A 24885-nucleotide genomic window follows, 5' to 3' on the forward strand; every position below is an offset into this window, starting at 1 on the left:
AACCATATCCCTTCCTTCATTTCTCCACACATTAACCTTTTAAGGCTGAAAAAGTGTACCTGATTGTTAATATCCAGGTCTAACCTCATTTGTGTGTCTTCAAAGACCAATATGCACTCAGAAAGTATTTGAATTTCTCTTCATCTTGTGAAGATCTTCTTTTGTGTAATTAAGGTGGCCTATAGCCAAACAAACATCTAACTGAATCTCATGGGGATTAATAAGCATGATTTTCCAATGTCTTGGGATTAGTGGTAGTTTCTGAAGAATTGGTCTTCAGCTTAATAATGAAAATGTTGGAGTGTAACTGGATTACAATATTAAATGACCCAAGAGAATAAAAAAGACCACATAACCCTAAGCTATATGTCACTTAAGGGTTATGATATTTACAGTCTAAAATGTAAAAATTGCATTGTAATTGTCATGATAAAATGATAAAAAGGGTTTTTGTGAACTGATAACATTACCATAAAATGTATTCCACCTTTGCATTTAAGATGATATGCTAACATCTAGTAGAGCAAATGTCACAGATTTGCTAGATTATAAAACAATGGTTTCAAATAATATTGCTGTGAAGATGGGTTGTACACTTTTACCTAAAACTCATTTTAAAGCATTATTCCCTCATTGCTTTTACATATATAGTATACTGCATAAAAATATAACAAATCTACCTGTATACATGTGTGTATTATATAATTAGTTCTAAGTATTTAATGATCTGCTCTTAAATCTCCTCAGTTTACGGAAGGAAATTTAATAAACAAGTTTTTAAAGCTATAAATGAACTCTGCTAAAGAAGGCTATCTTTTAAAGTATAATCAAAGCTCTAAAAATGATAATAAAGTTAGGAGCCATATGCCTGGAACCAATGGATTTCTTTTCACCTTTGACTCAAGATAAAAAAACAAAAAGGGAGAGAGAGGAGGTTTCAGTCACACCGTATTTAATCCAATTTGCTTTGGGTTTAATCTCCAAAACAAGGCTGGTCTGCTAATTCCCAATTATAATGGCACATGTAATCAGAGTCCTCATTAACAAAGACTGACTATATTGTCTATTAGGAATGAAAATTTGAAATGCAAATTCAGCAAATCAAAACGTTAAATGAGCTTCTACCCAAGATGCTTAGAGCTCCCGCCAGGGCAGCCCATGCTGGCCGACACCTGCCCTGGATTTTCCCTCTAGCTGAATGTTTCCTTCGGTTCCAGTCTTTGCCTCCTAATTGACCTGCTTATGATCTCTGCAACAATTAACATATGCTTATTAGTAATGGCTGGTTAAAGATTTCAACTGCTGCAGTTTACAAAGTCTAATAGAGATGGCATGCCACAGGAAAGATGAAGCCACTGTTTCCCTCATCAGCAAAGTCACAATGGTTAGATGCGTGTGGTAGAAATTACATGATTTTTCACACTGTCTGATGTATGGAAATTGGTACTAATTGATACTGGAAATCACCACATACGTGACTCCAGGCCTCATAAACACTGAGAAAGATACAAATATTGGTGAGTCCTTTTTCCCTTTGAGTAAGTAATTTCTTATTTGGGTTTAGAAAGAAGAGAGAGTGAAATAACTTCTCTAACTGGATGAATAACTAAGGACATTTGGTTTATTCTGAATTCAGAAATCATAACTCTTTTCTTCAGAGTAATTTCATGCAATGGGATGGAAAATTTTGCACATCACAAAAATCTTACCTGAGTCTTAATAGGGTAAGGATATTTTTACAAGATTATGTTTGGAGTTCATATTCTGTTCACCAAATACTCCCTTTTAAAAATTTATTTTTAATTTTTGTGAGAACATAGTAGATGTATGTATTTATGGGGTACATGAGACCAAATACCCCTCTTAGTTTCTAGTTGGTACCACCAGATTTGAAAAGGCTAAAATGTTGGATGAGTAGCTTCCTTTTTTTTTTTTTTTTTTTTTTAACTCTTAGCCATGCAATTTAATGGAAGATACATTCCACTTAATCTGAAATAGTTTTCTTTTATTCAGAATTAATGTTTGACCAATTATAAACCTCAGTTTTTACATTCTGTTATTGATTAAAGAATAGTTTGGCTGTTCCTCACCCAATTGGCAGCTATACCTTGATTATATACCTTGGTGCTTGATCGAATTCATTCTTAAATCAGTTTGTTATCTCTGTCTCTAGCAGGAGATAAAAGACTTTGTTCTAAGTCTTAGGAGATCTTGGACTCTCATTTATTAACAGTAGGATTTCACATAAATGTATTACTTTTCTATTGCTGGGGAACAATATTTTACAAACAGAAGCTTGAAACACCATCCATGTATTAGCTCACAGTTTTGCAGGTCCGAAGTCTGGGTGGGGTGTAACTGAAGTCTCTGCTCAAGGTTTCACTGGGTGGAAATCAAGGTGTTAGCCAACGTGACAGGCCTCTTCTGGGGTTTGGAGTTCTCTTCCAAGGTCATTAGTTGTTGGCAGAATGCATTTCCTTTTAGCTGTAAGAGTAAAGTTTATGTTTCCTTACTGACTGTCAGCCAGGGGCTGCTCCCAGGTACTTGAGGCCTCTCACGTCCCTTGCCATGTGGCTCTCTCCCTCTCCAAGCTGGCATTAATTCACTGAAACCATCTAGTCCTTCAAATCTCTGACTTTCTTTTCTGCAACAAGCTAAGGAAACTCTGCTTTTAGAGAGCTTATGAGATTAGGTTATGCCTACCCAAATAATCTCTCTATTTTAAAATCCTTGGATAACCTTATCATGGAGTAAAATCCATCATATTCACAGTTTTGGGGATTATGCAGGATGTGTACAACAGGGAGGTAAAAAATCTTGAAATTCTGCTCCCACAGCAAGTCATTTAGCTTCTTTTGGCCTTACTTTGCTCATTTACTAAATGAGAAGGTTGACCTAGACAATCTCTGGCTTCTTTTTCACATATCTTCAAATGTCCAGGACCAAATCATTACAAACACAAGATTTACAGACACAGACCGACAGTTAATTGTTATACACTCAACTGACCTGTTTCCTTTGGTTGGTCAGTTGGTGTTGGTGTAAATTAAATGGTGATAGAACTCCTGTTAGCAGATTTTATGGTCTGAATGTTCATGTTCACTCAATATTCATATGTTGAAATTCTCACCCCCAAAATGATGGTATTAGGAAGTGCGGCCTTTGGAAGCAATTAGATTAAGGAGGTGGAGCCTCCATGAATGGATCAGTGCCCTTAGAAAAGAGGCGTAAGAAAGGCCCCTCACTACTTCTATCATGTGAGGACATGGGGAGAAGGCACCACCTATGAACCAGACACAGAATCTACAGGCACTTTGATCTTGAACTTCTCAGCTTTCAAAACTGTGAGAAATAAAGTTCTGTTTGCTTATGAGTCACCCAGTTCATGCTGTTTCTTCATAGCAGCCCAAGCAGCCTGGACAAAGATACCAGGCTTTCTAGGTAAAATGAAAAGGAATGAATTTAAAAAATGAGAATGAGGTCAGGCACGGTGGCTCACCCAGCACTTTGGGAAGCCGAGGTGGGTGGATCAACCAAGGTCAGGGGTTCGAGACTAGGCTGGCCAACATGGTGAAACCCCATCTCTACTAAAAATACAGAAATAAAAATAAATAGCTGAGAATGGTGGTGCACGCCTGTAAATTCCAGCCACTTGGGAGGCTGAGGCAGAAGAATTGCTTGAACCCGGGAGGCAGAGGTTGCAGTGAATCTAGATCTCGCCATTGCACTCCAACCCGGGCAACGGAATGAGACTCTGTCTCAAAAAAAAAAAAAAAAAAAAGAGAAAAGAGAATGATACATGGTCTCTCATTTTAATAAACAGCAAAATAACCCTAGAGACAAAATAAAAACCTATATACAAAGAACAGTTATGACTATATGCTTGTCCAGAGATGAAAGCTCAATATTGGTACAGAAAATGCTGCTTGGACATTTTACTTTTTACCTTGTTCTGTCAGTAGTGCAAAGTTCTAACAAGGCAATGTCCATGGATTTTTGATGAAGTTCTTTTTCTAGAGTTACATGTTATAATATGTTTCAAAATTTATTAGATTTCCAAACAAAAATCCATCTGTTCAAAAATTCTGTTAAGAGCAACTCTGTACACTTGTTTAACTCTAAAGTAGTCACATCTTAACGTATCTAATTTTCTAAGGACCAAGTCTGACTTCCAACTGCCACGTAATCCAACTTCCAATCTTGATAATCATTTATGAAATTATTTGCTTTTTTAAATGAAATTTTATATAGGCATATTATTTCTGTCTTAGAGCAGTATTTATTGTTTTAGCATTGCTCAACACAATTTTCCCATGTTGTGAGCTATATGAACTCCATAGCTTATTCAGGTGTTTGCATGTGTCTAATTTTAAAAAGTAAAGACAATAAAAATACATAATTCCTTTCCTCCTTTCTAGGCTCTAGAATTAAATCAAGAAAATAATTCAAGTACTTAAAAGTTTGAAAAATGCTTCTCTGCTTGGTGTTGAGTTAGTTAAAATAACTGTGTTAATTTAAAAATTGGCCATTGCAACTTTATTCTCATCTTGGTCTCAAAACAAACAAACAAATAAATAACAACAACAAAAAACACTAAAATTACATTTTAGGTATACAAGAGCAAGAGATAAGAGTATATATTTTTCCTTTGCTATGGGAATGTAAATTTTGCTTTTCCTAGCTGAAACAATGAACAAATGACTTTGGTGAAGAGGATTTTGGAATAAACTGCAATGAAAATATATTTAGGAGAGCTTATTTACATGATACGACTATTAGGATCTGATCATTTACCACTGATTACATATATTGGGCTCTAAAAATATCAAAAGCCCAAGTGAGCATTTGAGCTCCTTAACTTTAATGTCTGAGTGGTTAATGTTAGTTATATTTATATGAATATTTCTTTGATAAGCAGTCTGAAATTCCTCCCTTTCAAAATGTGGTCCTTGTCGCATTTGATATTCAGACTTAGTTCCTCCTTGAATTCAATTACAATAAATGAAAGCCTATGGTAGAACTGAGGGGTGGATAATAAAAACTATTAACTTAAAATGGCTATATTTTGCTTTCAGTGAAAATTTTCCAGGCATCTCCACAATCAAATACATTTATTGTTTTTTCTTTCTTTGGTTGCACTCGGTAAAATGTTTGGAAAGTGTTATTTAGACCTAACCATATAACTTGAATAACACAGGATTACAACCTCCTTTGTAAAAATGAGACGTTAACTATTTGAAAGATTGTAATGTTATATGTTCGTCTATGTCTGAAAAAAGGCGGCCTTCTTGGAAATCTCCATGATGGAGAGTAAGGCTCTAGCTCTTAAACACTGAATTCTGCATTTCTCTCCTGAATTTCAGTCTATAGAGTCACACAAATATATGACTAGGGAAGACATACTTACTCTAAGATATACTTCCCCACCACCACCACTGGCAAAGTAGGGATGATTATAGTACTCCCTCAATGAATTATGAGAATTTAATGAGTTAATACTTGTAAAACACCTAGTACAGTTCTTGGTACACAACAAATGTTTAGCAACTATTATAGTCATTATTGCACATAGTTAATCCCTCTAAGATATACTTCCCCACCACCACCATGGGAAATTAGGGATGACTATAGTATTCACCTAAATGAATTGTGAGAATTTAATTAAATGAGTTAATATTTCTAAAACACCTAGTACAGTTCTTGGTACACAATAAATGTTTAGCAACTATTATAGTGATTTTTACAGTGGTTTATTCTCTAATAAACTGAGTTGTGATTTTAGTTCACCTCAATATTATGTTAATTTTAATAATATATTTTAAAATATTTTAAATACTCAATATTCTTTTTTATGTACCAGCTCAAAGAAACATTTCCATACCCTGGAAAATGAAGATTAAATGGATAATGTGAGCAAAAGTACAAGGATTTTCCTGGCACACATATGCTCAACATGTGTTCACTGTTTTTATTCTTAGAATCACCACAGTGATACCATCCACCTAGAGTTAATCACTCTCAACATTTGGGAGTATTTTTTCCAGACTATTTTATGTACTTAATAAGATATATATTACATATTTATTTGATTATTCCATTATTAGTCACTCACTTTAAAACATAAAAAGGTAATAAATTATAAAAATGTAATTTGGGGGCAAAGTAGAAATAAGTGGTAGCTAGCAAGATTTTTTTTTTGATATCTCTATGTTTATCTCTCTTATCACTTATCTGTCATCATCCCTTTTGCTTTAGCTATCATTGTTGCTTATGGCCAAATCTCACTCTCTTCCCATTTTTTCCTTCTCTACTGCCATTAGGCTTTACTCCAAGCTACTGTCATATCTCACCTGGTCTGCAGAAATAGCCTTCATACTGATATTTTGATATCTGCTTATGTCTTTCTTTAATTCCTTCTTCAAAATCCCTGTAAAACATATTTAATCCCACCTTTACCATAAGACCTTTTATTCCACTACTGAATTACCAAGGGGCATTGAAAAAGAGAAAGGAGGAGGAAGAGGAGAGAAAGAGTTCAGCTTAATAAATATAAATATTCAGATTCTTGTAGTCAGATACCTTCAGCATATGCTTAAGTTTTGTGTTATGTTGAAATAAACATTTTATTATTTTGGAAAGAGGCATCGCAATCTTCTTTTTTTTTTTTGAGACAGAGTCTCACTCTGTCACCAAGGTTGGCATGCAGTGGCACAATTATGGCTCACTACAGCCTCGGTCTCCCAGGCTCAAGTGATCCTCCCACCTCAACCTCCCAAAGTGCTGGGATAACAGGCATGAGTCACTGCACCTGGCCCATAATCTTCGTTCTTTCAGACATCGAATGTCTTCATTTGTTTCCTGAAGATTCCTGACTGACAGCCGCCAGGATTAAACTCTCCCTCAAGGCAGGTTGTTGACAGGTCACCATCTCTCCTAGTTCTTTTCTTTTCAATGATGCCCATGGAACATAAACTTTCAGGTTAAACTTGGGAGCTTGCTTTTATCCTTCCCCACCCACTTACCTCTACACCTTAGCCCAGAGGGTGGATGGAGCACTGTGGGGAAGGGAGGTCCCTACATTAAAGGCACGCTTCATCCTCAGACTTTGGCTTGTCTTCTCTCGCCCAGGGAGTTAGAACATTTCTGATCTCAGGTCAGCACAACCAGAGCATGTGTACTCTCCACCCAGTTGTCCCACAGTTAGGCTGGAAACTTTTCCTTTTGTTTGAGGATTCATGCAACTGATACTTGCCTCTATCATACACTCCTTCACTCTATTTCGCCAAATAACACGTACTCAAAATTTAAAACCACATTTGATCATCATAATAATATTGTTCACACGCTTGGCTCTAGAGATTTCTAATTTAGGCAGTAGTCTGAGGATCATCTAGCACAATGGTTCTCAACCTTGGCTGCACATCGGAAATACGTGGGGGTCTTTAGAACCTACTGATGCCTGGGTCCCTCCTCCAGAGATTCTGATATAACTGGTCTGGGGTGAGGTGTTGTAAAAGCTCCCCAGGTGATTCTAATTGCAACCAAAGTTGAAATTCATTGATGTAAAGAGAGTCTCAATATATGGAGAATGAAATCAGAGGCAGCCAAACCCAGCGGACCTTTCCTGTTTTTTTTTCCAGCTCTACCGACCCATGCTCCTGACTGCCTGCACTTCAACTACTCTGGACATCTCTTGGTTGCTCTAATTCCCCTCACTCTTCTCACTTAGTCTCTTAGCACATTTGGGTCCTTGTACCTATGTCAACATCTGCTACCTGCCTACATTAATCTCTAGTTCATTACTATTTAGCTTTATATATATCATTCCAATTGTAATTTTCTAGAGAAAAATCTTACTTGATCTCCCTGGCAGTACTGTTACAGGACAGAAAAATGTGTTACAGGAAAGGGGTTTCCATCCAGATCCCGAGAAAGCGTTCATGGATCTCGCACAACAAAGAATTCAGGGCGTCTACTGTGCAAAGTGAAAGAAAGTTTACTAAGAGAGTAAAGGAATAAAAGAATGGCTATGCCATAGACAGAGCAGCCTGGTGGGCTACTGGTTGTCCATTTTTATGGTTATGTTTTGATGATATGCTAAACAAGGGGCGGATTATTCATGCCTCCCCTTTTTAGACCATATAGGTAACTTCCTGATGCTGCCATGGCATTTGTAAACTGTCATGGCACTGATGGGAGCGTAGTAGTGAGGATGACCAGAGGTCACTCTTGTGGCCATCTTGGTTTTGGTGGGTTTTGACCAGCTCCTTTTACTGCAGCCTGTTTTATCAGCAAGGTCTCTATGACTTGTATTTTGTGTTGATCTCCTATCCCATCCTGCGACTTAGAATGCCTTTACCATCTGGGAATACAGCCCAGTAGGTTTCAGTCTTATTTTACCCAGCTCCTATTTAAGATGGAGTTGCTCTGGTTCATGCACCTCTGACACTACCTGTGGCCTGGCAAGTTCATCCCCTTCATAATAATTCACCGCATTGGAAAGGCAGAATAGCTAAAGGATCCAGCATCTACCCCTGGATGCCAGACTGCTGGGTCCAAGCCCCAGTATCATCACATCCCAGTTGTTAGATATGGACAAGTTATTTAACACCCCTGAGCCTCAATTTCTACCTCTATAAAATACAGATAATTACTGTATGATTGTTATAAGGTTGGTAGGAAGATGACATGAGCTAACATACAGAGAACACTTAGAATGGTAGCTACTGTACAATAAGCACTAGAAAGTATTCCTGTTTAGTTTTAGTGAAATAATTCATTGTTTATGCCTACTTTTCTCTCTTTAGAATGCAGGTGTCATGAAGCCAAGCCCATAACTGTTGGTTTTCTTTTCTCTGCTTTATTCCTAATGCAATGCATGTTTTATAAATACAATAAATTTGTGTTGAATAAATTAGTAGATATGTAATGCAAATAAATAATTATGGACATGTTTCACATAGTCTTTCTCACAGCATCGTCTTGTAAACATTCTCTTATCATGCAATGTCCTCCAAAAGTAGGACTTTTAAAATCTGAATAATTGAAAATGAATAATTTCCCAATGAGGAGGCTCTTCCTAAGTTTTAATAGAGCTTCTAAAATACAACAATGTAATTTTTCTTCTCCTAACATTTTTTATCTTGAAGAGCCAACATTTAGAATGAAATAAATGGCCAAAGGTTTAATTGTAGAATTGGGCAGGCTACATAACTCAAAAATTAGGTAATTGGGTTTTGAGTAAATATAAATTGATGGCATATTGTTAGTGTGTAAGAAATATTTAATAATAATAACACCTGTATAAAGCTTAGTTTTTTTTTATATTTCATAAAACCAGCAAACCATTAAGCATCCACCTGAGGGTCTACTGCCCCTTACCTTTTAATTTAAATTGATTTTATGTTTAATTTATGATTGCTCAAAAATATTATAAAGTGTAAGGGAGAAATGCAACCTCATAAATCAATGTGTTCTGGATTGCCGGTTTAATTTCCATTTTGATGTGGTGCCCAGGCTGGTAGTATCTACAAAGAGGCAGAAAACATAAAGTCATCACTGGATAAAGGGTTGGATAGATTAGACAAGAGTCAAAACTAAAGGGCTTCCTCTGATTAACTTCCATGGAAAGAGGAAGAAACACAATGATGAACTAGATTTTTGATTTTGGTTCATACTCCATTCTTAATGGCTACGTGTATTTGTGACAACTTTTGCCTTTATTACAGTTGATGGCATATGAGACTGAGTAGTGAATTTGGCCTCCTGATAAGAAATGTAACACCTATGGATTTCAGACATTTTTATGTAATGGAAAAATACTATGCCTTCTAATTATAAAACAGAAATTTACTTTAGTGGTGACTAGATTTGGGAATTGTCATTAAGCAGAAAACTTCATATACATATATGTATGAAGGTATTAAAAGGAGCTAGCTAAGTTTTTATTGGTAGCATAAGGTTGTTTTTAATTTATGGTATATTACTGTGTTCAATGTATTCTTGTGAGTCAAATTTGAAATTCTTTTTGGAAAAAGAATAGCATAAACAGACAAAGAGCAGAAATTCTGGAATCAAAATGGTTGATTTTCTCTTTTGGATCCATCACTTAATAGCTGTGTGACCTTGGGCAAGTCGCAAAATGAAATACAGGTCACCTTCAATAACTGGAGTTTGAACTTTGCTGGTCCGTTTACATGCGGGCATTTTTCAATAAATACAATCGGCCTGCTATTTCCACAGATTCTGCATCTGCAACTAAATGCAGATCAAAATTACAGTATTTGTCAGATGCAGAAATACAGGAAGACAGAGAACCAACTTCCCACATACTCAGATTCTGCAGGACTGACTGTGGGACTTGAATATTCAAGGATTTTGGTATGGGGTGGGGTGTGTCCACTCCCCTGGTGATACTGAGGGATGACTGTTAATGCACACAAAGTGTTCCTCATCATGCCAGGCATATAGTAAGCGGTCAACATGCTAGTTATTCTCACATAATTATGACAACGACAACAGTGGTGACAATAATATTCATACTACTTTGTAACAGAAAATAATTTCAAGGGGTTATAAATAATAGCAATTATCTTAAATTTTATTTTACTTTTATTTCCTTTAATTTTTGAATGCTTATTATGTGCCATACATGTTTTTAAGCATTTCTTATGTACTGCTTTTTTAACAACCACAAATGCCCATTAAAGTGGGAGCTGGCTGGTCATAGTGCAGTGGTTTTTGGTTTTTACAACTAATTGATCACAAACGGTTACAAATTTCTTTGTTCTTTTTTCAATAACACTGTTCCACTTGACTAGCCAATAAACAAACATATGTGCTAATATAATCTTTGTTTTATAAATGAGGAAACCGAGGCATGAGATTAAGTGACCTGACCGAAATTGCAGAGGTTGTAATATAAAATACCTTTTTACTGGTCTTCACTCAACCATCTTAGTGGACGAATCCACACTCCCCTCCATCTGTAAAATACTGGGGCAAATAGCCACAGCATTCTGAATGCTCAATCTGGCAAATGAGCTCCTCTTTGCTTGTGCCTTGCTGCACCCACCATTTGTGGGACAAGCTTTCCAAGAATCAGATGGTTTATTCCCAAATCCGTTAATGTGATTGTCCTTGTTAATGATAGCATATAAATGAACTGTTGCTCAAATACTACACAAATCAATACAAAGGAATTGAGAAAAGGTAGAAAATTGTTTCCATGAAAAGTAAATCAAATCTTTTGTTAACAACTATTCAAATTAGGGGTAGGTGAGACAAACGTAAAGATGGAGGAAAGCATCATAAAACTCTAGCAGGAGTCTATACTCAGATTGTCTTTGAATTGTACAGCTACTTTAAAGAACCCTAATAGGGAACCGTACATGTGCCTTATTGGGGTGGTTGGGGTAAGACTGGAGACACACCCAGAGAACCTATTCTCAAGAACAGGCATTGGCCCTATGCCCAAGGGGGATAAATTGAAGTACCTGTAGTACTTTATGCATCATTTTTATGAGTTCCTTCTTTAATCAACTTTTCTAATTCATAAACCAACCACTAGTAATAATTGTGTCAGAGAGACAGGAATATACACAAGACTACAAAAAGCTAGAGGTAATTATTGAATCTATTGCTTTGTAGTGAGAAGGGAAATGTTAAATTATAAAAGTAAACAAGAGGGTTTCATATATAATAATTTTTAAAACCTACTAAGTTAACAATAATAAAAACAAAATAAGAAGTAAAGCATACTGGGGTAGATATTGAAAGTAAATGTTAAAAGAATTAAGATAGAGAGTTTTTGCACTCATAAATAAAGGACTAAAACTCCTTAAGATCAGGTAGGAGAGCTTTGGTGTTCAGCCCCTGCCTGTTTTTCCATCTCCTATCACTCTCCACTTCTCTCCACCCCACATCCCCACTTGGTTTATGGAATGAATAATTTGTTAGCACTCAAAGCACAGAGTATCATACTCTTCTCTATTCCCATCATATGTTTAAATCAAACGATTTTTGTCAAGGGCCAAATGTATGCCCTACACTAGATTAAGCTCTCAGAACATGGCATTGAGCCTGATAAAACGTTCATTTTCTCACTCACCCACATATCAATCTCTATCCACCCCCCCATCCATCCCTCCATTCTTTCAATACTCAATAACTGATTGACATAAACTAGTGTCAACTACGAGTTGATACATTAGTTTTCTATTGCTACATAACAAATTACCAGAAACTTATGAGCTTGAAAGCATCTATTCTTCAGCTTATATTTTTGTAGCTCAGAAGTCTAGAATGGCCTACATAGGTTCTTTGCTTAGTCTCACAAGCCCAAAATCAAGATGTTGTTGAGACTACCTCACTTTCATAGAGCTCTGGGGAAAATCCTCTTCCAAGCTCATTCTTGGGTAGAATTCAGTTTCTTGCAATTGCAGGACTGAAGTCCTAGCATCTTTCCTGGCTTTCAGTTTGCAGCCACCTTTAGGTTCTAGAGGCTGCACCTATTCCTTCATGAGTTCCTCTTATTTCCAAGCAAGTAGGTACACAACATCCTTCTTAAACTGAAAATTTCTGACTTCCTCTTCTACAACTAGCCAGAAAAAAATTGTCTGCTTTCTTAAGGGCTCCTCTGATTAGGTCAGATCCACCTGGATAATCTCTCTTTCTTAAAGTCAGCCGTGCTGTATAACAACCTAATCATAGAAGCAAAATCCACCAAATTCACAGTCCCAAGGATTATGAAGGGCCTCAACACAGCAGAATGGGGTGGGAGGCAGGAAATCCTGAATCTTGGGGATCTACCACTTGAGCATTATGTTGGCTAATTCCATTTGAACTTAAGTGGCTTATTTTTATGTCCCCATTTTGCCTATATGTGTTCCTCACTTTGTTGTAGTATCATACATATATATATGTGTGTGTCATATATATGTCATATATATGTCATGCATATGACTATATGACTATATGCATGACATATATATGACATATGACATTATTACATATATGATATATAAGGTTATTTTATGTATATATATTACAACAAAGTGAGGAACACATATATATGAGACACTACAACGTATCATATATATGATAGTAGTATCATATATATAAAAAACCTTTCCAAAATGTCAATGATAAACTTTTGTTTGTAATAAACTTGTGTGTGTATATATATTTATATAACGTATATAAAAATACATTTTATATTGTGTGTGTGTATATATATAAGAAGTATATATGCAAAATACAAATATATATAATATATTATAGGTATATAATTATTATGTGTGTGTATATATTTGTATGCGCACACACACATACACACAAAAGTTTACCACGCACATTTTGGAAAGGCTATTCTGGCATGAGTGAGTGGGTGAACTGTGGGAGAAGTTGTTTCCCTGAAGGCAGGAAAACCAGTTGAGAGGTTAGGGGATGGGAATGATGAGGTGGGTCTAAGCCAGGGCAGCTCCAATATGCACAGAGCACAACAGAAGACAAGAGATGTTGAAGAGATATAATCAATAGTGCTTGATTTTTAACTGGATTGGGGGCTGGCAAGAAGAGTAATGTAGGATGATACTCAGATTGCTGGTCTCAGTAACTGGATAGGTGATGGAATATTTTCCTGATGATAAGGAATATAGGGAAGAAAGTTTTATTTATTATCAGTAGAAGGAGAAAAGGGAGGAGTTATTTGTAATCCAACATTGGGCCAGCCGAGTGCGAGCTGCTTAAACACCTTGTCTTGGGGATGCCTAGTAGATATTTGGGGACATAGGTCTTAGGCTTGGAAGAAAGCACTAGCATGCACACATAACTTTAGGAAATATATTAGAGGCAGTGGAAATCACAAGAAGGGTGGGCATGTCCTATGATAAATAGTGAGAATATGAAAAGAGCTGGGCCAAGAACAGGACAGTGGGGGATGCTGGAATTTAAAGTATGAGCAGCAGAAGAAAAGGAACAACAAAGGGGAAAATATGTGCAGGAAAAACCTGCCTGGATAAACTGTAGGGAGAAGGAAATTGAAAGAAGAAGGAAGGGGCCGGGCACGGTGGCTCACGCCTGTAGTCCCAGCACTTTGGGAGGCCGAGATGGGCCGATCACGAGGTCAGGAGATCGAGGTCATCCTGGCTAACATGGTGAAACCCTGTCTCTAGTCAAAATACAAAAAAAAATTAGTGGGGTGTGGTGGTGGGCACCTGTGGTTCCAGCTACCCAGGAGGCTGAGGCAGGAGACTGACGTGAACCCGGGAGGCCGAGCTTGCAGTGAGCCGAGATCACGCCACTGCACTCCAGCCTGGGCAACAGAAGGAGACTCCATCTCCAAAAAAAAAAAAAAAAAAAAGAGAGAGAGAGAAGGAGGTTATCAACTTTATTACAGGCAGTAGAGGTTTTCATGATGATGATAAATAATAACAGTTATATTTATTGAGTGCTTGAAAAGTATAAGATATTTTGCTGTCATGTTAAGAACAAATTATTAATTCTTACAACACATCCAGAGGTATTATGATGAGTATCATCATTCCTGCTTTATATATGAAGAAACTAAGGCCCAGGGAACCTAAGTAACTGGCAGAGGTCACAGAGCCAGTTACAAATCCATGTTGCACTGGGATTTCACTCAGAGAAGTCCAATACTGAAACACATAATCTTTTCACCATGCTTCCTTACTGCTTACTGCTACTTCCTTACTGCTACGTCAAATAAAAACTAAAAAGAGTATATTTCACTGGCAACTATGAGATCCCTTTTTAAGTAAGAAAGATTTTTTTTTATTGGCCCCGGGGGCCAGCATATTTCTATGTATCTGTGTATTTGGGGTTTCAAAGATCTGGACACTACTGTGGTTGAAAGGCAAAAGTGATGTAAATTTGACAATGCAAGCTATATTTTCAGGGAGTTCAGCTACAAAGTGTGTGAGAGAGACAGTAAAGAAAGGAGGGGCAATGATAAGAGAAAATCTTGTTGTTCTGAATATTATTGTTGGTGGTATTTTTAATTATAACTTAGAACATTATGCTAAGTTCTCCTGTTTTAAGGAGAGACCATAGAGTTAGCACTCACACATAATTGATGCTAACTCAGTCCTAGTTCCCCATGTGACTTGATGCAAGTTGCTTAAGCTTCTTGAGTGGCTTGATAATACGGATAATAACACCTACCCTGTATAACTTATAAGATACTTAGTAAGTTAATGTAAAGTGCCAAATATTATAAGATGTTCATAATCACTTAGATACTCACCCAACTTTAAACATTTTGAGAGCAGCATTATTTCTCTATTTCTGTAGCCAAATACAGAACAGGAACTTAATGAATGAATGAATAATATGTGTCAGGTATTTGTTTACGTATCTGCATCTCTTCTTTTGATGGTGAAGGATGATTTTGCATCCTCCTCAAAGCTGCTTCCCCTAAGTCTTATACCGCTGAGCACAGAATGTGAACTCAATAAAGGTTTCCTGACTGACCTAATGAAAAGCTAGAAGCAAGATGAATGTCAAACATTGAGTATTAGTCACCTAATGCGTTTATCATTGTGACAGGAAGTTGGTATTTATGCCACAATAGATGAAATAGATACCCAGAATATAATAATGAATCCTAGTCACAGTGTAATAGTGTTAGCTAAAGATGAACATGTAAACAGAGAGGAAGAGAGTTACTATTATTGATTGTTTTCTTATAGTTGGCTTTACATAGAAAAAATTAACAGAAAATATATTTTTATGGTCATGATCAAATCAGGAGCAGGCGATATACTTGGAAGTTTTAATTTAATCCACCCACATAAGCAGCACTGTGGGATACCCAGTGCAACCTCCCCATACCACACATGGGACCCAATTATTGAGCCACAGGGAATTGAAATAATCAAATCTTAGGGTCAAGTTCAATTAAACCATACATAGGAAGATATGACAGACTTTGTCAAGGACAGACAAGATAAAAAGGAGTAGAATAATTCCATCAGACCTCATGCCACCCAGGCACACACACCCCACACTCTTGTTCATAGTGTCATCTTTGAAAACTGGAAACAATACATAAATACAACTAAAATTGATACCTCTAAAATCCTTCTTTGGATACTCATGTTTTCACTTTCAGTCTTTGCTTACTTGTAAAAGAATGTACTTTCTTGATCTACTATTACATACTGTTTAAATTGTATAACAGTTTTTTGTTAAGGTACCACCATTCCCTCGTCTTGGGATTTCTGGGGTCTCCCCCCTTTTATTTTCTTCCTACATTCAGTTAAGAAACAGGTTCTTTTACCTGAAGCTTTTGAAAAATTTTTACATCTGCCTTTGAGTACTCTCTTTGCACAGTTACAGGTTCAGTTCTATGCCACAATACTCCCAGCACTTGACATATCACCTGGCATCCAGTACCTAGAAGACACAATACATGTCTATTGAAGCTATGAATCACCTCTCTCTATCCGTTCTGCCACTACCCAAGTTCTAATCATAGCTCACTTAGATAGTGCAACAACCTGTCAACTTTCTCTATCTCTAGTACTGCCATAGTCAACTTATCTTACTTATAGAAGTCAGTGATCTTCTTAAAATGCTTTGATTATGTCATCCTCTGATTAAAATTCTTGAACAAATTCCCATTATATATGGATGCAAATCCAAACGTCATAAGAAGATATTTTAGGTTCTCCATTATTAAGTCACTGGCCATGTCTATTTATTGCTTATTACTTCTTTTTGTTTCTTTCTTCCTTGCTCCCCTTCTTCATCGCACCCTGAATCCTGGGTTTCAGTTACACAACAAACTGCAAGCTCCTGGTGTTTCCCATGGTTTCCGTGTTCCATATCCCTGTGTTCATGCTGCTTCATCTTCCTGAACCTCAGACATTACTGGTCAGCAGGAATATCATTTGCCCACTTTTCAAGACTCAACTCTCAACTCAAGCCTCACCTCTTCTTTGTAGCAGATTCTATTCCTCAAAACACATCTTCTGTGTATCTCATCTAATCTTCTGTCAGAGCATTTATAATACTAATTTGTCCTTGTTTTTATTACTTTTTTACTAGCTTAAGTTACTTTTGTTACTTGTTCATATTCTGCTTCCCTAACTACACTCTAAATCATGAGACCAGAGACCCAGCTGAGTTCATTTTTATATTCGCAATGCCTAATATAGAGCCTAAGTATATAGGAGACATCCCATAAATGTGTGCTAAATAATTCAAAAGTTAATATTTTATTACTAAGTTGTGACTGTTTCGTTGAGCTAAAATTTAAGCTTGCAGCTAGAGATCAAGCCTTATACCATTTGAAAATCCCCAAACGTAGCATTTTTTCTGTACACAGTAGGAGCTTAATACTGTTTAGAACCAGGATATTGACCCTGATTTTGGTTTTCTATAAACTTATGAAAATATGACATGCTCATTTTCCCTCAAAGGACAGCTAAATTCAGTATAAGGATGAACAGTCTTGTAAAGTTTCTGGTAAAACACAAAGAGCTCAGTACTTGTATGTAGAGGAATGGTTGCCTAATTAATATACATTGAGTAATAATTAACAACATGGGACTACCCTAAGTAAATGTGAATGGGGTACTGTCTCTGATATAGAAATCTTTTGGCTTTCTCCAGTGCCACTGACAAAAATTCACAGTTTCTGTCAACATTCTAACAAAGAAGCCATTGGCTAAAAAAAAAAAAAAAAAAACCAGACATTTCGATAGATTAAACATATACACAAATCCCTTGCAGTTTCTCCCATAAAGATGTAGAATCTATTCTCCTAGCCCTTACACCTGCACTGTCCTTATTTGCGACATGCTTTGACCAATAGAATAAGATAGAAATGGCATTGGGTGAGTTCAAGAGTCAAAACCCCTACGGCTCCTGAACTCACACATGCTATTTTTTTCCTTTTGGAATGTTACCCAGGGACCACCCTGTATGGAATCTCAGGATGAAAGGCCACATGGAGAGACAGACCCAGTTACCCAACAATCCCAGCTAAGCTCAGGTCCCAGCCAACCCATCGGCTGATGGCAAACACATGAATAGGCCCAGGCAACACCAGGCAACACCAAATCACCCAGCAACCCATATAAGAGTGAGAAATAATAAAGCATAGTTGCTTTAAGCCAGTTCAGTGTTAGGGTAGTTTGTTATGCAATGACAGACAACTGATAGAGGAGTGGATACACTGACAGCTTCTGGATTCCTTTTCCTTAAAAAGTTGAGGTGTAAACAATCAGAAGGTCTTTTTAGTGACTCCAGAAATCCTGGGTAGAAGGTTATGCAGTGAGATTAGGAAAGCATTTCCAGCTCATCATGACAAACAACAGAAACAGAAAAGGCTTTGAGCAAGCACATGTTCATACACATTGATTTTATAGATCTTCAAGTCCTGGTAAACAAGGATAAAATATAAGACTAATCAAACCAACGTGAGAATCACCTAAATGCTATGCTTCCAAAATTAAAACAGTGAAAATTCAGTCAAAAATATTTAAAAACTAGTTAAAAAAAAAAAACTAGAATTTTGAAGAAATGCTGTGAAACTAAAATTCGTTAATATTCAATAACTTCCACTCAACTTCTCCAAATGAAGGAGTCAGCAATGGGGTCAGCTGTTTCCTTGAACCAGAATTCTGGTTCATTCAGAAATTCACCCCCTTCGCCATCCAAAAACTAAGAAACGGTGAAGCTGACCAAAGCCTTAACTAAGATTAACTAGAACATTTCTTAGAAAAATCTATGTGCCGCAGTTTCTCCTTATGCCGCATAAAACATGCACAAATAAGGCATAAAACATCCTCTAGGCTCTGTAATAAGCATTTTGCTTCTGCAGGTATTTAGAATTAATTACAAAATGCTTTCAAAAAAACACAATGCATGATAAATTTTGCAGATATATTTGAATCTTAGTATGTTTAAAAACGGTGGCCGGGCGCCGTGGCTCACTCCTGCAATCCCAGCACTTTGGGAGGCCAAGTTGGGCGGATCACCCGAGGTCAGGAATTTGAGACCAGCCTGACCAACATGGTGAAACCCTGACTTTACTAAAGAGACAAAATTAGCCAGGTGTGGTGGCACATGCCTCTAATCCCAGCTACTCGGGAGGCTGAGACAGGAAAATCTCTTGAACTTGGGAGGTGGAGGTTGCAGTGAGCCGAGGTCCCGGCATTGCACTCCAGTCTGGGCAACAAGAGTGAAACTCCTTCTCAAATAAAAATAAAAATATTCCCAGGGCTCAACAATTTACAAAGCACTGGTACATTTTTGATTTCACATACCATCATGGGCTTGGGGATTATTTTCTCATCAAAGTAAGAAAAATGGCATCGAAAAGAGTTATCAATTTGTCTAAATGTAAAATAAAGGTCATTCAGCAGGGAAAATAGGATTAGCACCCAGATATTTTCTTCTTAATCCCTAAGAAGTGGATTACATAAATAATGATCCATTAATAGCTAATAGTTAGAGCTCATATATGCCAAGCACTGTTGTAGTGATTTATATACATGTTAATACACTTAATCCTCTTACGACAGTCCTTTGAGGTAAATATTATATGTACCCCCATTTTACAGAGAAAAAGATACGGAGGTAGGTGTCTTAACCTGCCAATGGTTGCACAGCTGGTAATGACACAGCTGGGATTTCAGCCCTTGTGGCCCATCTTTAGAGTGTGTGCTCTTAAACCATTGTGTATAATTCTTCTCCATGAAAATGAGTAATATTTATTTTTATTTTTTAATTTTTAAAAATTTGTATATATTCATGTGGTACAAGGGCAGTTTTGCTACATTGACATATTGCATTGTCCTGAAGTCGGGGCCTTCAGTGCATCTATCACTGGAGCTACCTACACTGGGGCCCACAAATCCACTTCTGATGTTTCAGTTGCTCTAACAGTCCCACATTAGTTGGACAGAGACTGATCCTGCATAGATGATAGTTATATCTCAAGGAGTGAAAGAGGTTGCTGTAGATCCTTCTCCAAGTGCCATATGAGAAAAGGTAATGTCGATATCATGATACCATTATGTTAATGGGAATCTCAACTCAAATTCAAGGTTCTCCAAAGGCCAAAAGAAGCGGCTAAAGATGTATCTATTGATTGCTAAGGAATGATTACCAAGACACTAAATCCATAGCTTCTCACCTTCATAACTGACTTGGTTTTGTTTCTTCCAAATGTGTCTTGAAAAGAGATTTATCTTAAGGAGATATGAAAAATGAATAATTGTGTTGTGACATGTATGCAACTATTTTGGCACTCAGCATACAGAATATGTATCTGTCATTGCTTTTTATATTTTATTTTTCCCAATCTTTAAAAAGGCAGTTTAAAGGAGAAAAAAATGGTTTTATTTTTAAATGTTTGCTCAATAATCACCCTGCATTACTTGATAGATAAAGTAATACATGAAATTTAGTTTAGCAGGGGTTCTTAGAATTTTGAGGACCAAGAACTCTTTTGAGACTTTGGTGAAAACCATGGAGTGTTTCACCCACCCAAATGCACAACAAAATGAAATATTTTTTGGTTTCTTTCAATGGGCCAATGATATTTTAAAAGTCTATAAAAATTTATTAACAAAGCTCCAGATTAAATATCTCCACTTCATCCCCTTTATTTCTTAATTCATCACATGGTGCTAATCAGAGATCCGAACAAAATATCTGCTATCTATAAATGTCAACAATAGCTCTATTTCAACAGCAATAATAATAACTAGCATCTTTATTGTGGGCTCAATATATGCCATACTTGGTAATCATATGATACGTATAATGATATTATCATTGTTCTCCATATAATAAAACTGACATGTGGAGAGGTTGACTTCTTTCAAGTGCTGAAGCCAAAATTTCAAAGTGGGGTGTCTGATTCCTAAGATCATGTTCTTTGTGAAGGCAATTAGCATATTGTAAATGCTCAATAAACACTAGCTGTTGTAATTATTATTTATTACTTGAAGAGAAGGGTAGTCCTTATATAAAAATGCACAGCACGTAAGCAAAATTCTTCTTGGAATAAGTGAAAATGGATTCCTTTTCCTTGATTTAATAATTGTCTCCTTTTACCCTAGGTTCTAATAGTTAGATAATGGATCTTGTCAACCATTATATGTCTTCACCTCCAGCTAGGGACACATAACTTTTATTGTGGTCCATTATCTAGCCATTAGAGGCCACAAGTGTGTCCCCTGACCCTCTACCTCACATTATGCTGAAGAAAAAGAGTAGAAAATGTGGAGGCAGCAGCTTTCCTGACATCAAAAGTAAAAGGAACTCCAGAGCCTCCTATATTGAGACCATTCATTTTCCTCCAGCTATAAAGTCCATCATGCAAGTCCTGTGGATAAAATTTAGTCCTGATGCCACTTCCCAGCCTTTCCTTCTTGCTTTGTCACTCCAAATGTCAAATCTGGCAATAGGCACCTCTACTCTAAATATTCAATATTCTTTTCAATGGAGCAAGGGGATTGAACTGCTCATAAGTTTCAATAAATGTGTCCAACTTATGAAGATTTTATATTCTTATCACACACACCACTGATTCCTAGACTTCAAGCATTTGTATCATTTAGTGATCGTCTCTTAATGGATTTGTATGGCATATTTTTGTTTCCAAAATTAGAATGAGCTATAGTTAATTCCAACTTAGAAATTTAGTTTTCAGAACTTCATATTGCTTGAAACAATTGAAAGCACTGTGGGATGTTAGGTGGGAAAAACCCATAGGTATTTGCTGACAGGATCTGTGTAAATCTGTCAGGATTATCCATATTGTCACTCAGACAGGCAGAAAACTTAGAGCATCCACATAACTCAAAACATATGTTACATTCGTGTCTATAATCTCAGCTACTCGGGATGCTGAGGCAGGAGGATTGCTTGAGCCTAACCTGAGCAACATAGTGAGATCCTGTCTCAAAAAAAAAAAAAAAAAAAAAAAAAGACACACTCACATATGTTTCAGAATACCGGGCATCATTGCAAGAGAGTTGTTGACTTTGTCAATTGTCTCCATGTCTGCCTTTTTATTTTGGTTGTGAAAGTAAATGAAATCTAAAAATTCTACTCTTATGATCTTAATGTTTTCTGTTCTGCTCACCTCTGTTTTCTTTAAAAGCCTTTTTCTGCCCCTTTGCCAATGTCAGCGCATGCTAATTCCATTGCTTGCCTCTCAATTTGTTCCACTCATGACAAATTTATAAAGGCATTTAAGTCTCTATTTGTATATTATATTTGCCTTTTGAAGTAGAATAGATGTTTCTGGGAGGCTGATCCCTAGTGTTCTAATACATCATATAAAAAGTTTCCCTTATATTTAACAAATTCTAAAATAATGAACATTGTCCTCTCTTTTCCTGCTTTTCTACTCACATACTCTCTCCTCTAATCTCCCCCTTCCATTCTTTCTGAAAAACACACCCAAATATGAAAACTAATATATATATACACATAGATACACACATATATATACACACACACATATACATATATATATACACACACACACATATATATATATATATATATATATATGTAAAACCTACATACTTTGATAGCAGAAACATCACTGGGAAGTTCTGTAAAGGTTACTTCTTTTAGGTCTTTCACAGCTTAAAGAAACGGCAGTGAGATGGTCCAGCTGCTTACCTGCTACTTGTGAATTCTACAGTTATAGATATTAAACATTAAACATAATCACAGGCCCTATCCGATAAATTGTTATGTTGTGTGATTAAGAAATTACTGCCTATGTCTGATTTCCCTGTGAGAACTGATCTTTTATCCCAAATTTACAAGATGATGGCTTAAAGTACATATAAAAATGGAACTACATTCTTTGCTCCCTATCCAGGTAAAAGCAGACAAAGGGTAAACTTCTGATGAAGAGAGAATTTAGGCTTTTTAAATTAGTCTCAGGTCCCATGAGAGCACTAACTCTGCCTCATGAAACCCCAAAAGAGACCAGAGAACTAGAACCTGGTACCTGACTGAAAGTGGAAGTTCTTCAGAGGATAAAGATGATGTCTCAAATGACCTTAAACAAATGAGGGTCCTATATCAATCAGAGAATTATAAAGTGAGAACAAGTCCAACATGTAGCCTGCTCTTTTGAGAATACAGGTCTTTGATCTGCTCTCAAACACCGAGAAAGCAACTTCTTCCCAATAATTATACAAACTCTAAATTATGAAGATCTTGAATGCCAGAATGTCAGCAATGCATTGTCAATAACAGGTTTTAAGCCAGGCAGTATAATAACCAGAGCTTTGTTTCAGGAATATTCATCTGATAACAGTGTGTAAAATGAGTAGGAAGGAGGAGCGACTTGAGATGAGATGGCTGATTAGAATGACTTTATAGTCTTGCTAGAGACACATACTAGAGATAAAAACCAAAGCAGTGTCACAGGATGGAGAAGGGGTAGTGGCTGTGAGCAGTATGATTCAGGTAGAATAGACAAGGTTGGCACCAGATGTACTAGCAGGAAAGCATCAACACTAATGCTAAGATTTCTAGTTTAGTTAACTGGAAGAAGGGTAAGTAGTATTAATCATGAATAGTAAACATAAGAAGAACAAGCTTGATGGAAAATTAATGAAATCAATTTTGAAAATATTTATGTTTGAGGTGCCAGCAGAATGTACAGAAGGAAATATAGAGGCAGTTAGAAATGTATACTAGAGCTTTGGGGAAAGGTCAGATCTGAGAGTAAAGTCATTGAGTGTATGATTATCAAGGAAGAGCATACAAAGAAATGACAAAGGCCAAGGAGAAAAATCCTTCACAGAAGCCAAGGAAGAATGGCCTCTTAAAGGATTTCTGTGGCATACTTTTGTTTACAAAATGAAAGTAAACAGTAATTATTTTTTTGAAATTTGTTTATTAGATGTTCAGAACACTCAAGATCATTGAAAATAACATTCAGTTGTGCAGATAGAAATAGAAAGAACTATGAAAAGGCTATTGGATTTGGCATGTCATGGTGACCCTTAGAGAGTAATTTTAGTAGCATGCTGATGACAGGAGCCAGACTACAAGATAACAATAATTGAGGAGGAAGCAGAAGCATGGAATATAGATTTCTTTCTTCCTTAAAAAAATATCTATTGGTGGTTTGGCAGTGGCTTAAAGAAGAGGAAACAAAATGACTGCTCAAAAGGGTAACCAAAAAAGGAGATTTTTACTTGCTTGCTTACATTAGGATGAGGAAAACTTGAGCAGAGTTGGAGGGTCACAGTATTACTGGACAAGAGGTAAAGTAGATAAAAGAGAGCTTCTGGGAGAGCAAAGTGTTGAGCAACCCTGGGAGGGAGTGTTTTAGGCCATAGAGGACCAGCCTTGGAGAAAAGGGTATTGTCTGGGGCAAGAGTGGGAAAGAAAATGAAGTCACTCATATTCAAGTGATATGGTTTGGCTCTGTGTCCCTACCCAAATCTCGTCTTGAATTGTATTCCCACAATTCCCACATGTTGTGGGAGGAACCTGGTGGGAGATAATTTGAATCATGGGGGCAGTTTCCCCCATACTGTTCTTGTGGTAGTGAGTAAGTCTCATGAAATCTGATGGTTTTATCAGGGGTTTCCGCTTTTGCATCCTTCTCATTTTCTCTTGCTGCCACCATGTGAGAAGTGCCTTTTGCCTGCCACCATGATTCTGAGGCCTCCTCAGCCATGTGGAACTGTAAGTCCAATTAAACCTCTTTTTCTTCCCAGTCTCAGGTGTGTCTTTATCAGCAACATGAAAACAGACTAATATACCAAAGAAATGACTTTTGATACAAATTTGAAGGATGTGAGAGAACGAGTCAAGTCAGTATCTGAAGGAGGAGGATTCAAGGTTTCAGAAAAAAAAAAAAAA

This window comes from Mandrillus leucophaeus, unplaced genomic scaffold, assembly GCF_000951045.1.
Source record: "Mandrillus leucophaeus isolate KB7577 unplaced genomic scaffold, Mleu.le_1.0 Scaffold536, whole genome shotgun sequence".
Taxonomy (NCBI): domain Eukaryota; kingdom Metazoa; phylum Chordata; class Mammalia; order Primates; family Cercopithecidae; genus Mandrillus; species Mandrillus leucophaeus.